This window comes from Phocoena sinus, chromosome 17 (assembly GCF_008692025.1).
Source record: "Phocoena sinus isolate mPhoSin1 chromosome 17, mPhoSin1.pri, whole genome shotgun sequence".
NCBI classification, from domain to species: domain Eukaryota; kingdom Metazoa; phylum Chordata; class Mammalia; order Artiodactyla; family Phocoenidae; genus Phocoena; species Phocoena sinus.
In genome coordinates, this window is record NC_045779.1 from 16,332,508 (window position 1) to 16,355,083 (window position 22,576).

Sequence of the window (22,576 nt, forward strand, 5' to 3'; positions counted from 1 at the left end):
CTGTGCTGACCGATGTCACCAAATAGTTACTTGTTAGCTTGGTGTGCATTTCTTCCTTGAAGAAGGTATTCTGACCGGAGTGTGAAAACTTCAAATCCAATTCCATGACTACAGGGACATGAAGAGGTGTTACATTATTCTAAACAACCATTCAGATTCATCCTAAAAAACTAAATCTCAAAGAATAAATGGAAAGGTGTCTCTTTAAGAAGTTGTGGAGAAATGACATGGTGACAGATTTCTGCTTCCTGTTGAGATGAGTAAAGCATGGTATTCCTTTATTTTTAAAAATGAAACCAACATTGTTATATGCGAAAACAATAATCCTCTCAGATGCACCCTCTCAGATGCATTTATTTTCTGTTGTAAAGTGATATGTAAAAAATAACTTTGTTGTAAAGTCACCTGTTGTTGTAAAGTTTATATGTAAAACATGAGATTTCAACTAACTACCCAATACTAAGATAATGACATTTTGCATTTACTCAAATTAAGTTTTAAGAATAAAGTATGGATTTTCTATCACTGATTTTCTCCACCATCCCATCTCTGTTTTTATTCACTCTGAGTACTGTTTATTGTATGCAGTCATGGGGTGGAAAGTAAACAAACCGAGAAGATGCAGGTGTGTGATGTGATGAAATCTGATAGAGCCCACAGTCCCGAAGGAAAATAAACAGGAGCCATTGATTTAAATGAACTTAAATGCTGTCTGTAACCCTAAGGTCATTATCCTTCCTTTACCCCTTCCATTATCTCCTACATACATGCATTTAAGTGACACATAAACATTTGAACTTACAGGTGAATTGGGAGTAATTCCTCAGAAACTTAATAGATCTTTGCTCATCACAGAAAATTCAAAATTAATAAAGCCAAGTGTGCTAGCTGATTAAACAATATCAACAAGCAAACTTTGCCAAAATTTACCACCTATGATAGAATGCTGATCCACTGGGGCTGTTTTTGCATTACTACTAATTTTTAAAAGGTACCTTTGAGAAAGCATTGCCACCGAATGAAATGAAACAAGTCTGATCATTGCGTATATGATTACTCTAAGAGAATCACAGATAATTTAATATACATTTCTTTCAGTTGAAACCAAACTTGCCTCAATTTATAATAATTCTCTACTGTTTCCTACTCTTCAACACAATAGTTGTTCCGAAATTTCTCATTTTTACTTTTTGCTGTGACAACTTTAATTTGAGTCAACAATCTTTGGCCATAGTGTTTTGAAAAAAACGTATTATCCCTACATTAAAAAAACTGTCTTCCAGGGCTTCCCTGGGGGCGCAGTGGTTGAGAGTCCACCTGCCGATGCAGGGGACACGGATTTGTGCCCCGGTCTGGGAGGATCCCGCATGCCGTGGAGCGGCTGGGCCTGTACCCATGGCCGCTGGGCCTGCGCGTCCGGAGCCTGTGCTCCGCAACGGGAGAGACCACAATAGTGAGAAGCCCGCATACCACGAAAATCAAAAACAAAAACAAAACTGTCTTCCAGTTTTAGATGGTGTCAGGTAGTAGTCCCTGATGGAGCCACTTTTAATTTTTATTCATCTATCTATTGCATTTCCCAAATCAGTATCCCATGGAACGCTGCAGGATGATAACAAGTGCTATAGAGTTTTCTCTAGGATATCTGTGCCCTTTAACATGCTAAGAGGAATAGAGGAGTCTACGGTGTGAGATTTCTTATACTTATTTAACTACAGCCTTTCTTTGTTATCACCTAGTAATGCCTCTAGAAACAAGTTTTTTAAGTAACAATATTTACGAAAGATTGAACAACAAAGATGTAGGAAAAACTAACAACATACCAAAAACTAACATAATCCAAATATTTCTTGGTCTTCCCTTAAGACTCCTATCAGCATAGTGTCATATTCTTAAGAAATAAAGCCTAGGGGCCGCCCTGGTGGCGCAGTGGTTGAGAGTCTGCCTGCTGATGCAGGGGACACAGGTTCATGCCCCAGTCCAGGAAGATCCCACATGCTGCGGAGCGGCTGGGCCCGTGAGCCATGGCCGCTGAGCCTGCGCCTCCGGAGCCTGTGCTCCGAAACGGGAGAGGGCACAACAGTGAGAGGTCCGCGTACCACAAAAAAAAAAAAAAAAAAAAAAGAAATAAAGCCTAACCCTCAAATGTCTTTCAAAGTAATGCATATTTTTTTCTGAAGTCCTTTAAGGAAACTGAGGTGAGGGTGGTATAGCACAAAATACAGCAAAACTTCCTAAAAATCCAATTTATATCCTTCACCCTTTCCCTAATTTCTGTGCCTCATTGCATCACCACAAATCTCTCTCTAACCTGTTCCCTGTACCCAGCCCCCATGGTCCCTCTCAAATATTTTCCCCCTTTAAGTACTCGCAAGCTCATTAACGCTGAGATCTACCTCATATGCATCCTCATCTATTTCACCCTTCAGCCAATCAAAGGGAAATTTCTTTGGACACATCCTATTTTAAAGACCAGAGAGGGGAATTGCAAATATTAACCCAATAAGAGGATTCCTTGGGGGAGGGAGGATTAACTGGGGCCTTTTATTTTTTTTCTTGTTCTATACTCCCCTAAGAAAAATGAAAAATGAAAGTACATATTTCTTTTACCAGTTACTCCTACCCCTTTCTTCCTGGGAAGAAAAAAGGGATAGTTGTATTTCAGGGCCAGTTGGAAGCAGAGTTTCCTGGAAGATAATTTCTCTTTGAGGACTAGGCTAGTTTGAGGCTAGAAAATTAGTGTGTTTAGTCTAAATAGGGTGGGTGGGAATGGGCCATGGCTGTGAGGCGCTTTGGAGAGCTCAGAGGAAGCTGGCCTGAGAAGCCTGAATACTGCTGACATCAACTAGAGCCATCAGTAAGTATCCCACATAATACCTTCTTTAAAAAATGAGGAAAGGGCACTCTTTCCTCAAGAGTCCATTATCTGTCAGAAAATTTGGATAGTACACATTTTATTAGAACAAGAGACTTCACTGCCATTTGATAAAAATTTTGTCATAATAACTATGTTGTATCTATGATGTCAACAGTGCATATGGCGCCCCCTTGGGTCATGCAGTAGCCAACCTACACATCTCTTCATGGCGGCCCCCGTTCTAGCCTTGGAAGCTGTGGTGAGGTCTCTGCGCTGTGTCTTTATCACTGGGTAGTAACTTGATGGCAGAATTGGGAGCCTAACTTGTGTTTGAGAGGATATTCTGTAGCAGAAGAAGCAATGCGGCTACTAAGAACCAAAGAACAGGCCCCTTCCTCCAATTTTCAAGAGAAAGTCCCAGGATCCAGCCCAAAGAAAAGTGTGGAGGAGGCCTATAGGAGGAATTTCCTCTGATAGTAAGATGAAGAGGGTTCCATTAAAAAAAGTAATAAAAGTGGCTTGCCTGTGCTTTGCTTCTCCTGAAAGAATAGGGGAGGTGTCATCTGCCTCCTGACTCTGTAAAGGGTATGCAGCCTCTAGGCCAGGGACATATAATACCACTGACTGCCACTGTTCTACCACCCAGGTGCTGGGATACTCTCTGTAGATAGGTAGGCTAGTGTACAGTTAAGAGGATGGCCCTTAGAACCAGACTTCCCAGGATCAAGTACTGGCTCTACTACTCACCTACTGCCACAAAGAGCTTGACTGTCTGTGCCTGTTTCCTCATCTATAAAGTGAAGATAATAAGAGGATCTACCTTATAGGGTTGGTCTGAGAATTAAATGAGGTTTTCAGGGAGTATATAAAATATATAGAACATGGCATGGTACCCAATATTGTTGGTTCTTACTATTATTATCCTTGGCCAACTTAATCCCAAGCACTTCTATATTCACTGGAAAACTGAAACTCCCAGGAAACTGTAAGGAAGAAAGTTAAGGGTGTGGGTGGGTTAAGTGGGAGAAAGAGAGACTGAGGAGGTTACTGCTTCCCAAGAGGTATAGTCCCCACACTACAGTACAGAAGGCAAAGACAGAGAACGATGGTACTGCACATGCTAGGGACTGAAATATTTCAATTATTTGGTTCAGTGCTTTAGAAACTAGGAGCAAAGGAGTCAATGATCCTACCCAGAATAGCATGACTCTCCTTGGTAAATGCCCAAGAGCCAGTAACACTGGTCTGGAAGCCAGGCATTTTATCCTGCCCTCTGCTCTAAAGCTAGAAAGGTATTTGCCCAGGACCTAAATGCACAATGGGAAAAACCAAGGAAAAGTCAGTACCTAGTCTTTTAGCAAACATGAGATCTCACTGTGGAATCAGCAGAGAGTTGGAAGAGCAACAGCTTATGGAAGACCTTATTCAATGGCAGACACTATGGCAAGCCCTTCGGTGGATTATCTCACTAAATTCTCACAACAGCCTTTGAGGTTGATACTCTTAATGTCCAGTGTCACATGGTTATATGTTAGTGCAGAAGCGGATTTAAGATTTACCAGCAGAAAGTGGAAAAGGCATATTCTTTTCTGTTTCCGTATCAACCAAATCCTTATATTTCTTTACCTGTTTCTTATGAATAAGGCGTAAAGTTTTTATTCCTAGTATAGTTCTTAAAAAATGCTACTCTTTTCTTTAATTTTTTTATATCTAACCAAGCTATAATCTACTGAAAACTTTCCCAATCCCTGTGTTATTCTTGCTTTTGCTAGATCTTTCCCTACTTTGATTTCTTATGAAGCTTGAAGTACAACGTTTTGGGCGATGAGCCAAAGAAAATATGTGCAACCTCTTTCCTTTTCCTTCTTTAAACATCTCTGGAAACGGGTGTAGTTTAGTTTAAAAATTTCCTTTCCTAATTATGTTCAAATTTTTGTATTTTTGCTATTTTTCCTGTATAACTTCATTAGCAAAGAGGAATTGAAAATGGATACAGTCTAAATCAAAGATTTTTCTTACATAATTGAGTTGCCCTCACAGAACTAAGGATAAAAATGAAGAGAAATTTATTATGGATACCTTTGCGGTATGTTGTTTTATTAATAAGTCTTTCCATTCAACAGGACTGGCTTTAAATTCCAAAGGATTAATTTCCTCTAAACATATTTAAAAATGAATTTTCCATCTTCTACCCAATTGCTCCCATACAGAATCTTCTGTTCAAATATCAGTTTTCTGGGTCCCTAAACTTGGGATCCTATTTTATTCCTTCTCTTGCTGCATTCAATCATTATCAAATCTGCCTATTTCTTCATACATATCTCTCAGTTTTATATTTCATGCCCATTGCCATAGCTACCACTGTTGCCCAAGCATCCATCACTGCCAGATCCCGCACCTCTGTTACACTGACAGTCTCTTAGCTGGTCCTCTTTCTACCTCTCGATCTGTCTCAATGTATTGTTCATACAGCTGCAGGCTTGGTCACCCTAAAACATCAAGAGCAGGCATTTTGTAAATGAATTAAAATTCAGCTGTAGGAGGAAAGCACTCTTTTAAAAATTAAAGTGGACAATTAGGTATATGTGAATATGTTAGATATCGGTGGAGCTGAAGCTGAGTGGTCTAAGTGAGTTTTATATATAATTCAAGTTTTGTACATGATTAATAGCAGGGGAATCACTGAAGAGCGGGAGGAGGGTCCTGGGTGAACAGGCTGCAGTTGCTGGGGGGAGGAATGAAGTGTGAAGCCAGGATCCGGTTCCTCCCTTGGCCTTTTCAGCTTTCCCTTTCTTCTTTAGTTTTCCCCTCTCCTACTATTCACTCATTTCCTGCTCTCCTCCTCAGTCTCTTTTTCTACTTCTTTCGCCATTTTATTCTTTTTCCTTCTTTCCTCTCACTTTTTCCTCCCCTCCACAAGGACATGAATTCACTCCTCCCTGGGGCTCTGGGCCTGGCTGTGCAGGTTGTGAGACCATCCAGCTCCAGGGCGTGAGTCTCCGTGAACGTGAGCCACTAGAGTTGAGCAGTGCACAACCTGAAGAGAGGTCTTATGCAGAGGTCTGCGATACAGTCGATTTTAACTGGTTTGATGGCACACAACTCTTTGACGCATCATAGATGATGTCAACACAGACGGAACTGAAGACTGGGAAAATGAACAAATTCCTCACTCCTGTGACACCGCCCTATCTAATTATCTGTATTTATTGAACACCAACAGGGTGCAAGGGATCATTTTGTGGTGCTGGGGATACCACAGTGAAGAAGACAAACAAAAATTCCTGAAATGTGACAGAGAATGAATGAACGAATAAACATATAAATAAATATAACATATCAGATATTAACAAGTGTCATGAAAAAAATAGGGTGTAGAAGGGCAGTAGGGAGCATGTGTGTTCCTGTGTGGGTGTGGAGGGACTGCAATTTCTATGAGATGGTCAGAGAAGTGACCTCCTCACTGAGAAAGTGACACTGGAGCATTAGCTGAGGAAAGTGAAAAATCGATACATATTTGGGAAAAGAGCACTCCAGGCCCAGTGAACAAGGTCAAGGTCCCAGGCAAGAGAAGCCTGACACCATGTTTGGTGATGAGATGGTCCCTACTTGTGACTACAAAAGTGACTGCAAAAGATGTGTGACCTGATGGTATTGTCAGCAAATTTCAAATATTCTAGCTTTTGCTACTGCTTCCCTTGAGCCCTCCCTGGTGTTTTGTTAAATGCTTCAGTGGTAAATACAAGTTTGCCAAGAGGATGATATTGAACCAAGGGCTTCAAAATGCTTCGTCACGCATAGAAGACCTAAGTAGACGAGTCTCCAAACAAGACATACAGATGGCCAGTAGGCACATGTAAAGATACTCAACATTGCTAATTATTAGAGAAATGTAAATCAAAACTACAATGCGGTTCCACCTTATACTGGTCAGAATGGCCATCATTAAAAAGTCTACAGATAATAAATGCTGGAGAGGGTGCGGAGAAAAGGGAACCCTCCTGCGCTGCTGGTGGGAATGTATATTGGTGCAGCCACTGTGGAAAACAGTACAGAGTTTCCTCAAAAAATTAAAAATAGAGTTGCCATATGATCCAGCAATCCCACTCCTGGGCATATACCCAGACAAAACTATAATTTGAAAAGATATACGCACCCCTGTGTTCACAGCAGCACTATTTACGATAGCCAAGACATGGAAACAACATAAATTGTCCATTAACAGATGAACAGATAAAGAAGATGTGGTATATACATACAATGGAATACCACCAGCCATAAAAAGGAATGAAATAATGCCATTTGCAGCAACATGAATGGATCTAGAGATTATCATACTAAGCGAAGTAAGTCAGAGAACAACAAATACCATATGATATCACTTATATGTGGAATCTAAAATACAACACAAATAAACATATCTGTGAAACAGAAACAGACCCACAGACATAGAGAATAGACTTAGTGGTTGTCAAGGGAGAGGGGGGTGGAGGAGGGAAGGATTGGGAGTTTGGGATTAGCAGATGCAAACTATTAAACATAGGATGGATAAACAACAAGATCCTACTGTATAGCACAGGGAACTATAATCAATGTCCTATGATAAGCCATAATGGAAAAGAATATGAAAAAAAATATGTATAACTGAATCACTTTGCTATATAGCAGAAATTAACACAGGATTGTAAATCAACTATACTTCAATAACAATTTTTTAAAAATGCTTTGCCACACGAATAGACCAATAGCAGCCTTACTCCTTTATTCAGTTACTTAAATGGCAAGTATTTATCAGGTTGCTACTGCACGCCAGTAAAAATACTAGGTTTCAGGGCTAGTGTGGCCAACAAAAGAACACTATTTTCCTTTGGGGTCAGACAATAAGATGATTATGATAATAGTAATAATAATGGATTGTTAATAGCACTGGGAAGAAAATAAGCAGGGTTTGTTGATAATATAAAATGAAGGGAGTAAAGACAAGCTGGTCCAAGAATGCTTCCCTTTAAGCTTTCTTGCTTAAGCCACATACGCCGTTAGGACATTTGCGTTAAGGCATCCAAGGCGAGGGGGAGAAGGCTCCAGCCCTGCGAAGAGGGGAGGGAAGAACATCTCAGGCACTGAGTGCGTAGGCAGGACCCAGCAGGGCACGTGGTGGGAAGGGACAGAAGGTCCAGGGCCCAAAGCTTGCTTATCGAGAGGGAGAGCCTGATGCGGTGAGGTTAGAAAAGTGACAAGGGGCTGGAGCTGGAGCACACAAGACTTACAGGACATGGAAAGGGGCTTGGATTTTATTCTCCATTCAACTGGAAGCCATTGGAGACTTTTAAGTGGGGAGAAGCATGACCTGATCTGCCTATTTCAAGATTACTCTAGCAGCTGGATGAAGATGGGCTTGGAGGGGAAGTTGAAATAGGAGGACCAGTGAAGCGGTCATTGTGGTTACCTGGGAGGGATGCTGGAGCCGGGAAGATGAGGAAAGTGGGTACATTTAAGATACATTTTGAAGGTAGAGCGGACAGGACCTGCTGATGGATTTAACAGTGGGAGCGAAGATAAAGGAAGACGCAAAGATGACTCCCCAGGTTTCTGAATAGAGTTGTCAGTTCCTAAAATGGGGAAAACTCAGGGGGAAGGGGACAGGTTTGGGGGTTCCCTGTGGATTTCTCCCAGTAGATACCACCCACACAGTGTACGCTTTATTTGGGATTGTGCAGAACCAGTCCATTGTAGAAAGGGGCAGACGGTCTTCCATCTCTGTCAGCCTGCTCATGGGGGCCTCTGCTGGCAAGCCGGGTCCTCTAAGCATCCCTGTCATTTGTCCCCGGCACCTGCCTCCCAGGCCCCAGCCTGCAGGCTGAGTGGGCAGCTCCAGAGTGCACAGGAGGGAGGTGGGTCCTGGCCCGGTATGCAAAATTGTGAGGGCAGGGATGGGGTTCTGCTTTCTGTTTTTGAGGCAAACTAACCCACTTAGATTGACAAGGACCTCACAGTCAAGTTTCACTCCAATATTGCCCCCTCCTGGGGAGCGCAGTGAAAACCCCATCTTATGCAGAAAACTGAGAAGCAGAATTTGGGGGGGTGGTTCCTGCCCACAGAACTCATATCCAAGTCTAAAGACTCAGCGAACTGCTCACAGATTGCTAGCAGGATGCAATAGGACACAACATGAAGCACAAACTCTGCTAAATAGCCCTGCTTTGTGAAGAGTTAGGAAATATGAACAGTGAATACCAGCCTAAATATCTGTGGGAGGATGATTACAGTCAAAGAAGCAAATAGTCCCCTGCTCATCATCATCATTGTTGGACAGAGTGGCTCTTAGTGTTGATGATTTATGATTGATGTTTTCAGTAAAGAAAAATGTCCCAACTCGGACATTTTAAAAATGAATTCACTCTGTTTTAATGGCTGCAACTCCTGAAGTATGGCGAAAGAGCTCGGTTTCAGTTATAAAATTATTTAGAAAGTACTAAATAAGTTGTTCAGTAATGTGACTATTATAATAAAGGAGATTAAACGAACTTTTACATTGAATGTGTGTTGAATACATTAATAAATACATGCTAAAATAATACAAATTATTCTTCTCTAGGATTTGGGATGCCAAGATCAAGCTAACTATATTCTCTCTTACGTACTCTTCCCCCAAGCACACTAAATACAGCTTGAAATTAAAACTCTTGCTTTCCTATTATAGGAAGACATAAAGCTACTTTAAGTCAGGTAACGAAGGTGGTACAGTTAGCTATGTGGGAAAAATTATTGCTTTCATCAATAATATTAAGACATTATTTATAGGTAATACTCTAAGAGCAATGGTTCTGAATTTGTTTGGTGGATTGAAACTCAATTCTGCAAAGGACCTTTGAGAGATGGTGTGAAGATAACACTTCCTGGAAATCTTGCAAGCATCTGATAGGTACTTCCTGAGTCCTGGACCACTGAGGTGGCCACTAGGGGCCGCTGGCTTCAAGAGAGGGTGAGAGACTCTGGAGGAGCCCTGGGTCCTTGTGGAACAGGCCAGGGCCTGAGGAGAGGGTACTTCCGCAGTGGATCAGCTAAAGTGTGGTATCAGAGGTAAGCCCCCAAAGAAGGCTGGACTGATTCATGTGTAACTTTTTAGGCTTTTTTTTTTAATTTAACATTTTAAATGAGATTTCTATTTAGTTTTTAAATAGGTAATTTATTCAGTGATTCAAAAGGACAAAAGGACTGATAGTAGCCTCCCAATGTACATTCTTGCTTTCTTCCTTACTTCAGCCCCAAACTACATTTCCAGAAGCCCCTTGAAAAATGTGTGGCCACATTCCCTAAGGTCCAGTCAGTGACCTGTGGTCGGAGTGTTGGGAAGGAATTCTGGGAGGCCTCCTGGAAAGAGAGAGACTTCTCCTCCCCTCCTCGTCCTGCTTCCTGGAAGGGGGTCTGATGCTGGTGCCATGAGGACACAGGTCGCAACCTGAGAAGGGGGAGGGGAGAGGCTGAAAGAATCTAGGTGGTTTTAAGTTTATGGAACTGTAGCTTCAGCCCTGGAGTGCCTACCTCTGGACTTCTTTCACATAGGAGAAATATGTTTCTCTTCCCTGTTTAAACCTCTGTAATTTTCCTTTTTCTTATAAATGCAGCCAAACTTAATTAGAATAATGAAAAGCCTCCCTTTTACCAAGTTTCCAAACAATGTAATTCTCTCTCTTCCAAAGATATTTTAGCTGGTAGCATATACAAGTGTGTGCGTGTGTGTGAAAGCGTACGTATCTTGGGAAATGATTCATATCAATACATGAAGGGTCTCCTCGTTCTTTTTGGAGGTTGGAGATTTCAAATGGATTGAAGTACTATAGAGTATTGATGAACATTCAGATTGTTTCCAATCTTTGGCTATTACAAATAATACTGCAATACATAACTTTGTACCTCTTCCATTTAGATCCTGAGAGTTTATCTACAGGATAAATTCCTGAAAGTCAAAGCACTAGGTCGAAGAGGATGTGCATTTGTAATTTCGACAGCTGCCCTTTGTAGATATTATACTGATTCATCTTTCAGTAGCAACATGATGGTGCCTTCCACCCCACATCCTTCCCAGCATGGTGTTATCAAAGAAGGCTGAATTTACATCCTTTTTGGAGATACTTGGGAAAAAAGGAAGGAAAGGATGAGGGAAGAAGAAAGGGAGGAAGAAAGGAAGGTTTAAGTTGAGATGCAGTGTAAGTTTTACTTTCATAACTGTCCATGTTGCATGGAAGGGTGTGCAGGTGAGGGGCGAATTGGAAGAGACAGGCCTTTAGTTAACTGAATTCAGTTTTGTTATGGAGAAGTTGTAAGGATGACCATGTAGGACTTAATCAGATGACTTAAAAGCCAAGGAGTGAATTGTGGTCTATGCGAAGAATCTGTCAGAGATGAGTCTGTACCGTGATTGGCATGTTTTTGTTGCTGAATCTTAAGAGGTACGGTACTCACACGGATGCTGTGGTTTTGAACAGAAGAGCTCTGTCTCTCCAGGAGTGTCGGAGGTCACCAGTCAGGAGGCTTCATGCAGGGAGTGTTGCAAAAGCCAGGGTGGCCCTGAACAAGGCTTCACCTCCTATTGGAATACAGATTGGCTCGGGCCAAATCAAGTAACGAGGCACCACCCAGAAGCTGTGGGCCTGTCCATCCTTCTCCCCCTGCTTTCACTGCAAGGCCCTTCCCCGGGGATCAGCACTCTTGGGCTCCAGGAGTGGGCTGTAAAAGCCCTCACAGCACCGGTGAGGAGCGCAGGCTCAATGGTAATGACCGCCATATAAGCGTTAGCACTTATTAATGGGCAAGGAGCGGTTCTAAACACTTACGTTATATTAACACACTGACCTTCATCACAACCCTGGGAGTAGCACTAATTATCATCATCTCCATTTTACGGGGAATTGAGGCCCAAAGAGGTTAAGTCAAAATCTCACAGCTATTAAGGGCTGGCCCTACGATTTGCCTCTAAAGTGTCAGGATCCAGAGTCTGTGTGCTTAATCCCACACTATAATCTCATGACATTTTCCTGGAGGCCTCTGTTGGCAGTGCTAAGGCCAGATTCACTGCTGGTTTCTTAAAAGGCTCTATGTATGTGGTATCTCTTGTAGTGTCTGATAACCAGTGTTTTTCTCCCAAAAGCACAGTGGCTTGAGGGGATGATTAAACAGCTTCCTCCATTGTGCTCAGAGGAGGAAGACCCAAGAGGATAAGCACAAGGGAGGAAAGAGAAAAAACAAATGAGCCCAAGAATGGATGGAGGAAAGAATCAGCACCAGAAAGAGAAGGGAAAACGAAGCTGTGGAAAATGGAGCAGAAAATGTAATTGCATTTTCAATCCTGGAAATAACAGCAATCGTTGGGTTTGTGAAAATGCATCCAAACTCAAGGGAGCCATTGTCCACCACGGTGGGGCCCCCCAGGGAGTGACAGTGACTTGGGGTTCACATTGCCTAGAATAGGACTTGGCACCTAGTAGCTGCTCAATAAAAGTACAAGGAAGAAGGGACATTTATGAAAAGGACGCAGGAAATCAAGAGGAAAGAAGAATAAAGCTAAATATGAATCTAACATCCAGGCCTAGGAAAGTACAACAAATAAACCAGGAGCAGAGATGGGAGGTTGTGCTTAAATTCAGAGGCCACATCGGGATGCTTTAGGCTACAGGCTTCAGAAACTCAACTCAAAAAGCCTTGAAATTCAGCACAAGGAAAATATTTATCCTCATCTCTGTACCCCTAACATCTAGGTTTCAACACCACTCATCAATTCAAACATTGCCAGTTTATCAAATCTGTATTTTATATTGATACTGTAATGATTCAATAAATGGAATTGATAATATTGGGTATCTGTTAATCCCATACTCCTAATTTATCGCTCGCCCCTTTTCCCTTTGGTACACAATACTATATATAAAATAGACAAGGATTTACTGTGTAGCACGGGGAACTATATTCAATATCTTATTATAACCTATAATGGAAAAGAATCTGAAAAAGAATATACTTATATATACACACACGTGTATAACTGAATCGCTTTGCCGTACACCTGAAAGTAACACAATATTGTAAATCAACTATAGTTCAATAAAAAAAAAGTAAATAAATGGAATTGATAATGTTGAGGCCAAACCAAAAGTCCTGAGTAAAAAGCAAGCATAGAAGGAATGGAAAAGAGTGATCAAGTCCAAAGAAGACTGATGACACACTGACAGCGAAACATCCTTTCTGGGACACCTGCTTAATCCAATGGTCCAGGAAGGCACACGTGCACAGCAGCTTTGCAACACTGTCAGGTTTGTGTGGCAACCCATCAAAACTAGATGCTAAGTTCAGTTCACGGCTATCAAAGTTTAGGGACGCTTAGTGACTCACTTAGTGTGTAGTCCTTAAGCATAGATTAAAAACAACATTCTGTGCAAGTATGAGTTCTTCACCTGGCACAACTAAAGAAAGGGCTTGGATTTTTTTGTTGGTAGCAGAGAAGGACTCTCCTGGCCACATGGCTGTTGATTACACTTGGAGAATCACTGATATATGAAGCCTTATTCCTTATTGAATAAAGACTTGAGCTATTTAGAAATGTTGTCAGTCAATGTATGATAACTTATATCCTACCATGCAGTTAAGTTGTGGTGAGGGTTTGAAGAAGCAACCAATCAAAGTGTGTTCCTTTGAACGGGGCAAAATCCTTATCTCACAATACTCAGGTGTCAGTAGGAACAGTCAAGTAACAAATTAAAAACTTAAAAGCTCTGTGATCTTAGTGCATATCGTTGTAAATATTTGTGAGTTTGTTCCTTTTCTGGTACCTGTATTTTTAGCTGAGTCATATACAGAGTCCAGGAGCTGCCTGTGAGCGGAGGACTTTAGAACCCCTACCCACCCCCTCCTAAGCCACACAAAATAAACATACAATTAAGGAAAAGTAATGCGCTTCCAGGAACATTTCTCTAGTCCTCCTTTCCAACCCAAAATTGTGGCTCCTAAACTTATTTATAAATATTCTGAGATGACTTGGTGTTTAGCTGTTATATGCTGGACACCAACACTATTATAGCTATTCCAAATCTATGGTCTTCAACATAAGGGATGCTATCAGAATACTACTATATAATACACATCTTGCAGTTGTCATCATCTTTACAGACACAAGGAAATAATAAACATTATTAAATACTGAAATTGTGATAAGCATTCATCAATAGGAATAAGCAAAATTTTCATAAGCAAATGCATATCCAAGTGTCAAAAGACAAACAGGGAATTTCTGCTACTCATATTTCTCATAGAACTGTTTCTGTCATCTGTAGAAGTTATCTTGTTCTTCTCCCACAGTTACCCATTTTCATTTCTAGAAATCATTGACAAACAGTAAACAGAAATCATTTCATATGATGTAACTGTGCCGCAAACCAACCCTACGACTGAAATCGTGTGGTTTTGGAAATAATGCCTGTATTGAGATATAACACCATGGTATGAAACTTACTGCTAAGATGAAAAGGATGCTGTAGAGGGCAATATTACATATGGCAGAAAACACTGGGATTTCTAAGGAAAAACTTAGATTTGTTTTGAGAAAATATAATTGTATGTAATTTATTTTGTCTTTGCTTCCTGCATTATTGAGATTGAGATGCTTAATCTTAGGAGACTTTTATGGTAAAATGATTAATAAATAGTCCAAATGATTCAGGCCTTGATATATATATATATATGTTATATATATATATCAATTATATATAAATATATATAAATATCAATGAGGCATTAAGTAAGCAAACCCTTAAAAAGCTGAGAGGAAAACTGATTAGGTTGGGACCTCACAGATGTTAAAACTAAATACAAAATGGAGAGCAGACTTGCAAATTACCTGTGCAGGCAAAACCATTTAAGCCACGTAAGCAAAGCTAAATCTAGCTTACTCATGAACATAAGCAAAACTTCGGTAATTTCATGAACATAAGCAAAACAACTTATATAAATGCCTCTGATAATCATAAAAGAAACTTATCTTCCTAAAATTGGTATGAAATAATCCTTTTAAGAAATCCCCTGCTTAACCCCCACTCTAATAACCAGTCATTATAAAGATTAAACAACTTTCTCATTTTCACTTTCTAAGCCACTCTGCGATGTTACAGCCCTGAGCTTCATATCGGTTTTAAATTTGAAAGCTCCCAGTTGGAAAACTTCTTCTATGCGCAATAAACTTACTAAACTCTATTTACTGATACAGTGGTTTTAATTTTGCTCTTTCTGGATTTTTGAAAAGAGGCTACAGATTTCTGGAAGAATGAGAAAGGACTGAGTCTCATAAACTGTTTTATGAAGCACTTAAAGACAAGAGACTTGTGACTGAAGAAAAGAAAGGAAACGGAGCCAAACATAGATGCTGGCGAAGGAAAATGAACTGTAGTTTTAGGATTCCCAAGAAGAGGGGTACAACTTTGTGATAATATTAATGGCTTTTGACTGTTTAAGTACCTTCAAATGATTGCTTGGAGCCGGCGGTCCATTTGTTTTGGGGCAGCGAAGTTTTCCTTTATCTTTCAGAGTGCAATAGACGCTTTGAAGTAACAAGGTCAACTTCAACCACTTTTGCCCAGACTCTGTGCAAAAATACTGGCCTTGAGTTTCCAGAGAACATGAAGAAGTCATTTCAGCCAAGCTTTTACCACCCAGAAGTCCTTTTAAAAGACTTTCAGAAGCATCCCGAATTTGCACATTACCTCCTTGACCTTTGGAGCGTGAGGTCAGAGCTGGAGCACGTGTTTTCAATTGTCTGATAAGATACATCGCCTCAGTCTTGGCCTGGTGGAAGGTTAAACCACCTGGTTTCTATCTCTTTTTCTCTAATCGTTTGGCATTAGGCAAGCCATGAAAATGTTATCACAGCATTTTATTCAAGTCGCTACCAAGTCGCATGATGAATGGGAAAAAAATAAAAACAAAGCAGACAAAAGGAGACTTTTCTAACAAAAGCCCAGACTCCTAAATAAATTTTTTCTTTTTTTTTTTTTTGCGGTACGCGGGCCTCTCACCGCCGTGGCGTCTCCCATTGCGGAGCACAGGCTCCGGACGCGCAGGCTCAGCGGCCATGGCTCACGGGCCCAGACGCTCTGCATGTGGGATCCTCCAGGACCGGGTCACGAACCCCGTGTCCCCTGCATTGGCAGGCGGACTCCCAACCACTGCGCCACCAGGGAAGCCCTAAATAAATATTTAAAACAAACAAACAAACAAAACCATGACTCTTGGTTTTCTGAGAAAAATTTAACAAAAAATTTTGCTAAGAAGTTCGTCTCTTCTGAATAACTGACAAGCTTCCTTTTAACAATGGAGATTATGAAATCCATTCTAATTTTCTTCTGGCCTTGGTTGCTAGAAAGATTACACTTAAATGTATTGTTTAATGACAGTACCAGAATTCTGTACTCCATTTCCTATACAACGATCTCTCCTTTCTGTGTGATTTCGTAATGTTTACTTTTTTTTTTTTTTTTGGTGGTACGTGGGCCTCTCACTGTTGTGGCCTCTCCCGTTGTGGAGCACAGGCTCTGGACGCGCAGGCTCAGCGGCCATGGCTCACGGGCCCAGCCTCTCCGCGGCATGTGGGATCTACCCAGACCGGGACACGAATCCGTGTCCCCTGCATCGGCAGGCGGACTCTCAACCACTGCGCCATCAGGGAAGCCCTGTTTACATTTTTGAATTCACTATTATCTAGTCATTTATATTGAAATGTTATCTTAGAAGTTCATCAGGTTAATTGAATATAACTTAATTATAGCAACAGAAACAAAAACACAAATACAAATAAGCGAGCATAAATTGTCCTGTTAACTCTAAAATGCTAAATTATCAATGACATTGAAATATAAGTCACACCAGAGGACCTACTTTTTAACTGACCTTTTGGGCCATGTGGAAAATAACCTTAAGTACTCAAAAAATATATTTACTACCATCTAAGATTCAAATACTTAAGAACATAATGGAACCTGAGGCTGACATCGGGTAGTAGCTATTATATTAGGGCTCTTTCAATTATGTGTGGAGCATTCAACTCAAACCGACTTAAGGTAAAAAGAAAATACATTGGTTCATGTAACTGACAAACACCAGGGTGAGCTTGAAGTACAGCTGGATCCAAGGGCTACTACAGCTGTTATCAAGTCTGCCTCCCTCCCTTCCTACCTCCCTTTCTCTCTCTCTCTCTCCCTCTTGGTTCACGTTCCCCTCCCACCTTGCCCCATATTCCCTGGAAGTCAGCTCTCTCATGATGGTACAATGGCTGCCAGCAATAACTACCTTATAGTGTATCTACTCATCAACCCCACGAGAAAGAGAGATTCTGTATTTTTAACAGGCCAAAAAAGTCCTGCTATTGAATCCAGCTGGTGCCAACTGGTTCACAATGTTTTACTTGAACCTTGTCTAAGTCACATGCCCACCTATGGGCACAGTTCCACTCAAACCACATGAACGAAGAATAGGGGATGGGTATTTTCGAGGGGAAATCATGGTACTGTTATCAGAAGACATAAGCAAAAATCACAGATGTCTGCCACAATATTTCACTCAACCAGACCCTTTTTTCTGACTTTGTTTTCCCAGGAACTTTGACTGCTACTAAACTGTTAAGATTGATCAGTGAACTAGCCAGGAGAGAAAATCCTCATCCTGATTATTCACAGGAGACTCCCATTAATCCCAGATGAATTTATTAATGAAAACTGTTAATGAGTGACATAGACCAAATTTTGCTTTTTACCACCAGAGTTGTGCCGGTATGACAGCTTATTCAAATACTTAACTCCACACTGTGTGACAACCTTGCTAAACTCTTCCATATTTCCTGTACTATTTATAAAAACCTCCAGTTTGCTTTTTGCACACCCAATGTTTTCACCTGTTTTTTTAGCCAAGATATTTTGGGGGGTTAGATGGGAATTAGTACCTACTTGATGAATCCCTTCAATCTCTTACTCATCTGAATTATTACAAATAAATGAGGTATATTTAAAAATAAAGAATATATTTTTCTCTAATAATACCTGTTGAATAAAAACAAAAAAGGAATTGAAACACATATTTATGGCAAAAAAAAATCAGATCAATTTAGTTACATTATGTGCTTGAGGTTCTTCAGGAAGACAGGAAACAAAGTTCCAGAAATGTTTGCACCTCATTGAACTTTACTTAGTGGTTTTGTTTGTGTGGGTCACGATGTCAGTGTAGAATGTGCAGCCCTTGAACAATTAAAACGAAAAAGAAAAAACTCAGAACAGTCTGGCAAGGCAGCAACAAGCTAGGTCTCTATAAGCAAAGGAAGCCACCAGCTTTTCACCCTTCCAGCCAGCAAACATTTACTGAATGCCTATTCTGTGCTGCAGGTTATGCTGAGTCTTAGTCATAAAAAGAGCTCAGGACACTTACAGTCTACACAGATAATTCAGGGGCAACAAACAAATAATAATAACCATCACAAAAAATTAATGTAATCATAAAGATGAATTCTGGGTGCAGACAGACCCAGGTTTGGATTCTGATCATATCATGTCCTATCTGGGTGATCTTAGGGAAGTTACTTGACCTTTTAAAGGATCTGTTGGGAATTCCCTGGCAGTCCGGTGGTTAGGACTCTGAGCTTTCACTGCCGAGGGGGCGGGTTCAATCCCTCGTCAGGGAACTAATCCCACAAGCTGCACGGCGTGGCCAAATTAAAAAATAAAGAAAATAAATAAAGGATCTGTTTGCTGATTTGCAAAATGGAGACAAGAACACCTACTTTGTGGGGCCAATGGGTATATTAAATGAGGCAACGAGAGCAATCACAGCAAATATTTATAGAATCCTTAACACTTGGCCAGTCAGTGTTAAGTTCTAAGTGTTAATAAGTGGCCAGTCAGTGTTAAGTTCTAAGTGCTTTAGCTACTTAATCTTCACATAACCCCACGAAGTAGATACAGTCGTTACCAACTCTGTCATAAACTTGGGGAAACAAAACACGGAGAAGTTAAGACCTTACCGGAAGTGGCAGAGTCAGGACTTGAACCTGAGCGGTCTGGCTTGGAAGCCCAGGCCCTTTGTGGTTGATCTGGAGGTTTGCCTTCAGATCCCACTTCAAGAAATGGCTTGTTGACCAGAAGCAGTGGGTTCAGGGGGAAGGTCCCCTCCAGATCCAGGCTTGACGAAGGGCTCCCTCTGCTGCAGAGAGATCCCTTAGGCAGGACCATACACGTCCTGGGGAGCCCTGGTGAGTGAGCAACGTGAGATTACGAAGGTCACTCAGAACACTCTGACAGGCGTATTCAACCCAGTGCTTCCTGCCAGGTTGGCCGAGGCTTTGACAACTCTGCACCACCATTAGACCTCTAACTCTGCTCAGTCTTGCTCGTGTTGTCTTCCTTTCACAGTGAGGATCCCTAATCCAATTACATGGCTGTTTGAAGTTGTCCCACACCTCACTGATGCTCTGTTCGTGTTCAAAATTCTTTTCTTCTCACCGTATTTCATTTTGGACAGTTTCAATTGTGATGTCTTCAAGTTTACTAATCTTTTCTTCTGCACTGTCTAATCTTCCCTTACTCCCAATCAACGCATTTCTCATCTCACACATTATAGTTTTCATCTCTAGAAGTTAGATTTGGGTCTTTATAAGCATCTCCCATGTCCTTATTTAACTTTTAAATATATTGAATACAGTTATTGTAAGCCTTCTAATGTCCCTGTTTACTATATAATTCTAACATGTATATCTATTCTTGTTTGGTTTAGATTGACTGATTTTTCCCATTATGGGGCTTATTTTCCTGTCTGACAGTTTGCATGCCTTGTAATTTTTGATAACATACATTGTGAGTCTTACCTTGTTGAGTGCTGGGTACTTTGTCTGCCTATAAAGCTTCTTGGGATTTGTTCAGAGACACAATTAAATTACTTAGAAACAGTGTGATCCTTTCAGTTTTTGCGTTTGAGAAATGTTTGTTCTACAGCTGATTCCTCCCCACGGTTGAGTGAAACCCTTTTGAGTGCTTTACGGCCCATGTATTATGAGGTTTTCCAGTCTGACTGTTGGAAGCAGGCACGGCCCTGGCCTTCTATGAATGCTGGGCACTATTCCCTCTAATTGTTCCTGGTGGTTCTTTCCTTAGGTGCTTTCCTCACACAAATGTGCTGATCATTACTCAGTATTTGAGGAGGACCCCTGCAGATCATTTGCTGGTGTGAGTCCAGTGTTTTGCAAAAATTATATTATATATTTTGTCAGTTGTTTTAGGCAGGAGGGTAATTCTGGTTCTTGTCAGTCCATCTTGGTCAGAAGTGGAAATCTTACTCATTATATACTTCTTAAACATATAAAAATGTGTTATGAAAATATGAAGTAACTTAAGATTTTTGGAATTCAAGAAAAGTCCTGGAAATTCTGATTTCTTTTTCCAGTAGATACTGTGGTATTACATCTAGATCCTTGCCTCAGGGCCAGTTAATGCATCTCCTAACTCTTGAGAGTATCAGCTGCTGAAAGCTCACAGATGTGCCCCTCACTGAGAATTGCCTTCAGACACAGGGAACAGAGAAGATGTCTGGTATTCAGCAAAATACCAAGTGTGTCTCTTGGCACTCCTGCGCCTAGTTTTAATGTTAAATGGATGAGTACAGTCACCACAGCCTGTTAAACGCTTGGAAACCAGGGGCTAGACCCCTCAAAGATGAAAGTCTGGATTATTGCCCCCCACTCCCCGACTAACTGCTTAGTCTAGCAGAGGTGTTTGCCAAGGGGGAGAGGAATCCAGAGTTGGTGGTGAGGGGATGAAGGATGAGTATCAGTTACAGCTTTAATTAGAACTGCTGAGGGGTCTATAGTTCATCCTCTTAACCCCAAGTATCCCAGGAAATAAGCCCAACCAGAGTTTTGGAGGCCCTGTTCCCAGGTAGAATAAACTTATTATAATAGAAAAGTAGATCTAGGCAATACAAGAGGTGACTATAGTTGATACCATGGCGCTCCACAAAGATTCTACCTCTGGGCCAAAGAACCATCCCCAGTGGCTGTGAATATTGTCTGCTGATGCCTCACAGCTGTGCCCCTCACTGGGCATTGCCCCCACCCCTCCCTGGCTGCAGGGACCTGCCCTACCCAAGGTTATGTGCCTTCCCAGAGGGTGGCCCATAGCCAATAACCAGCTGATATGAGGGTACAGCCTGACCCCCTTTCCCTCCATGGGAAACAATTCTGGAAAGCCATTCATTCAGCTGCAGAGCTGAGCTAGAGAGATTGAGGGAAGCTGTCAGGTGTCAGAGTAGCCAATTAAAGCTATAAGCCAGGGCTTCCCTGGTGGTGCAGTGGTTGAGAGTCCACCTGCCGATGCAGGGGACATGGGTTCGTGCCCTGGTCCGGGAAGATCCCACATGCCGCGGAGCGGCTGGGCCCGTGAGCCATGGGCGTGAGCCTGCGCGTCCGGAGCCTGTGTTCTGCAACGGGAGAGGCCACAACAGTGAGAGGCCCGCGTATCGCAAAAAAAAAAAAAAGCTATAAGCCAAAAATGAAAAAATAAATCAATCACTTCCTGTGATGGTCTAAGCAAGAGGCTAAAACCAGTCAGAAAGCACTGACTCCCTCTGGTCTATCTTCCCCATAGAAGGGCATACTGGTTGAGGGTCAGCGGGATCCGTGCTCATGTGGGCATCATCTCTCTCCTGAGGGAGCCCCAAACAAAAGGCTCCAGCAGTTTCATGACCTCTGGGGTCAGAGGGGGGAAGGCTACAAGTAGAAATGTACTGGGATCTGAGTAAGAGTGGGGAAAGTTGTATTCAAAGATTCTTCCATTATAAACAAGATGTAGTATATATATATATATATATATATATATATATATATATATATATATGATGTGTGATATATATATAATGTGATAGATAGAAATGATGGAATATTACTCAGTCATGAAAAAGAATGAAACCTTGCTATTTGTGATGACATGGATGGACCTAGAGGGTATTAAGCTAAGTGAAATAAGTCAGACAGAAAAAGACAAATACTGTATGATTTCACTTATTTGTGGAATCTAAAAAACAAAAAAAACAAAACAAAAGAGAAACAGTCTTACAGTTACAGAGAACAAACTGGTGGTTGCCAGAGGGGAGGAGGGTGGGGAGATGGGTGAAATAGGTGAAGAGGATTAGAAGGTACAAACTTCCAGCTACAAAGTAAATAAGCCACAGGAATGGAATGTACGGCACAGGGGATATAGTCAATAAATATTGTAATAATTTTGTATGGTGACAGATGGTAGCTAGACATCGTGGTGATCATTTTGTAATGTATAAAAATATTGAATCATTATGTTGTAAGCTTAAAACTAATATAATATCATATGTCAACTACAATTAAATTAAAAAGTAGCTTCAAGGAGTTCAAGCAGAGGACCTCCCAGTGCATTTCTGGTAGAAAATGCATATCTATTCAGTTTTGTGAATATGAGAGAGTAAACTCGAACAACTTTAAAATAATGATCTAAACAGACATTTCACCAAATAAGACTATGAATGCTAATAAGCACATGAAATCATTATTTATGAGAGGAATTCAAATTAAAACCATATGAGAGAATACTACCTACCCACTAGAATGGCTGAAATTTTAAAAGGCTGACAGTAGCAAGTAGTGGCAAGAAAAAGGAGCAATCAGAACTCTCA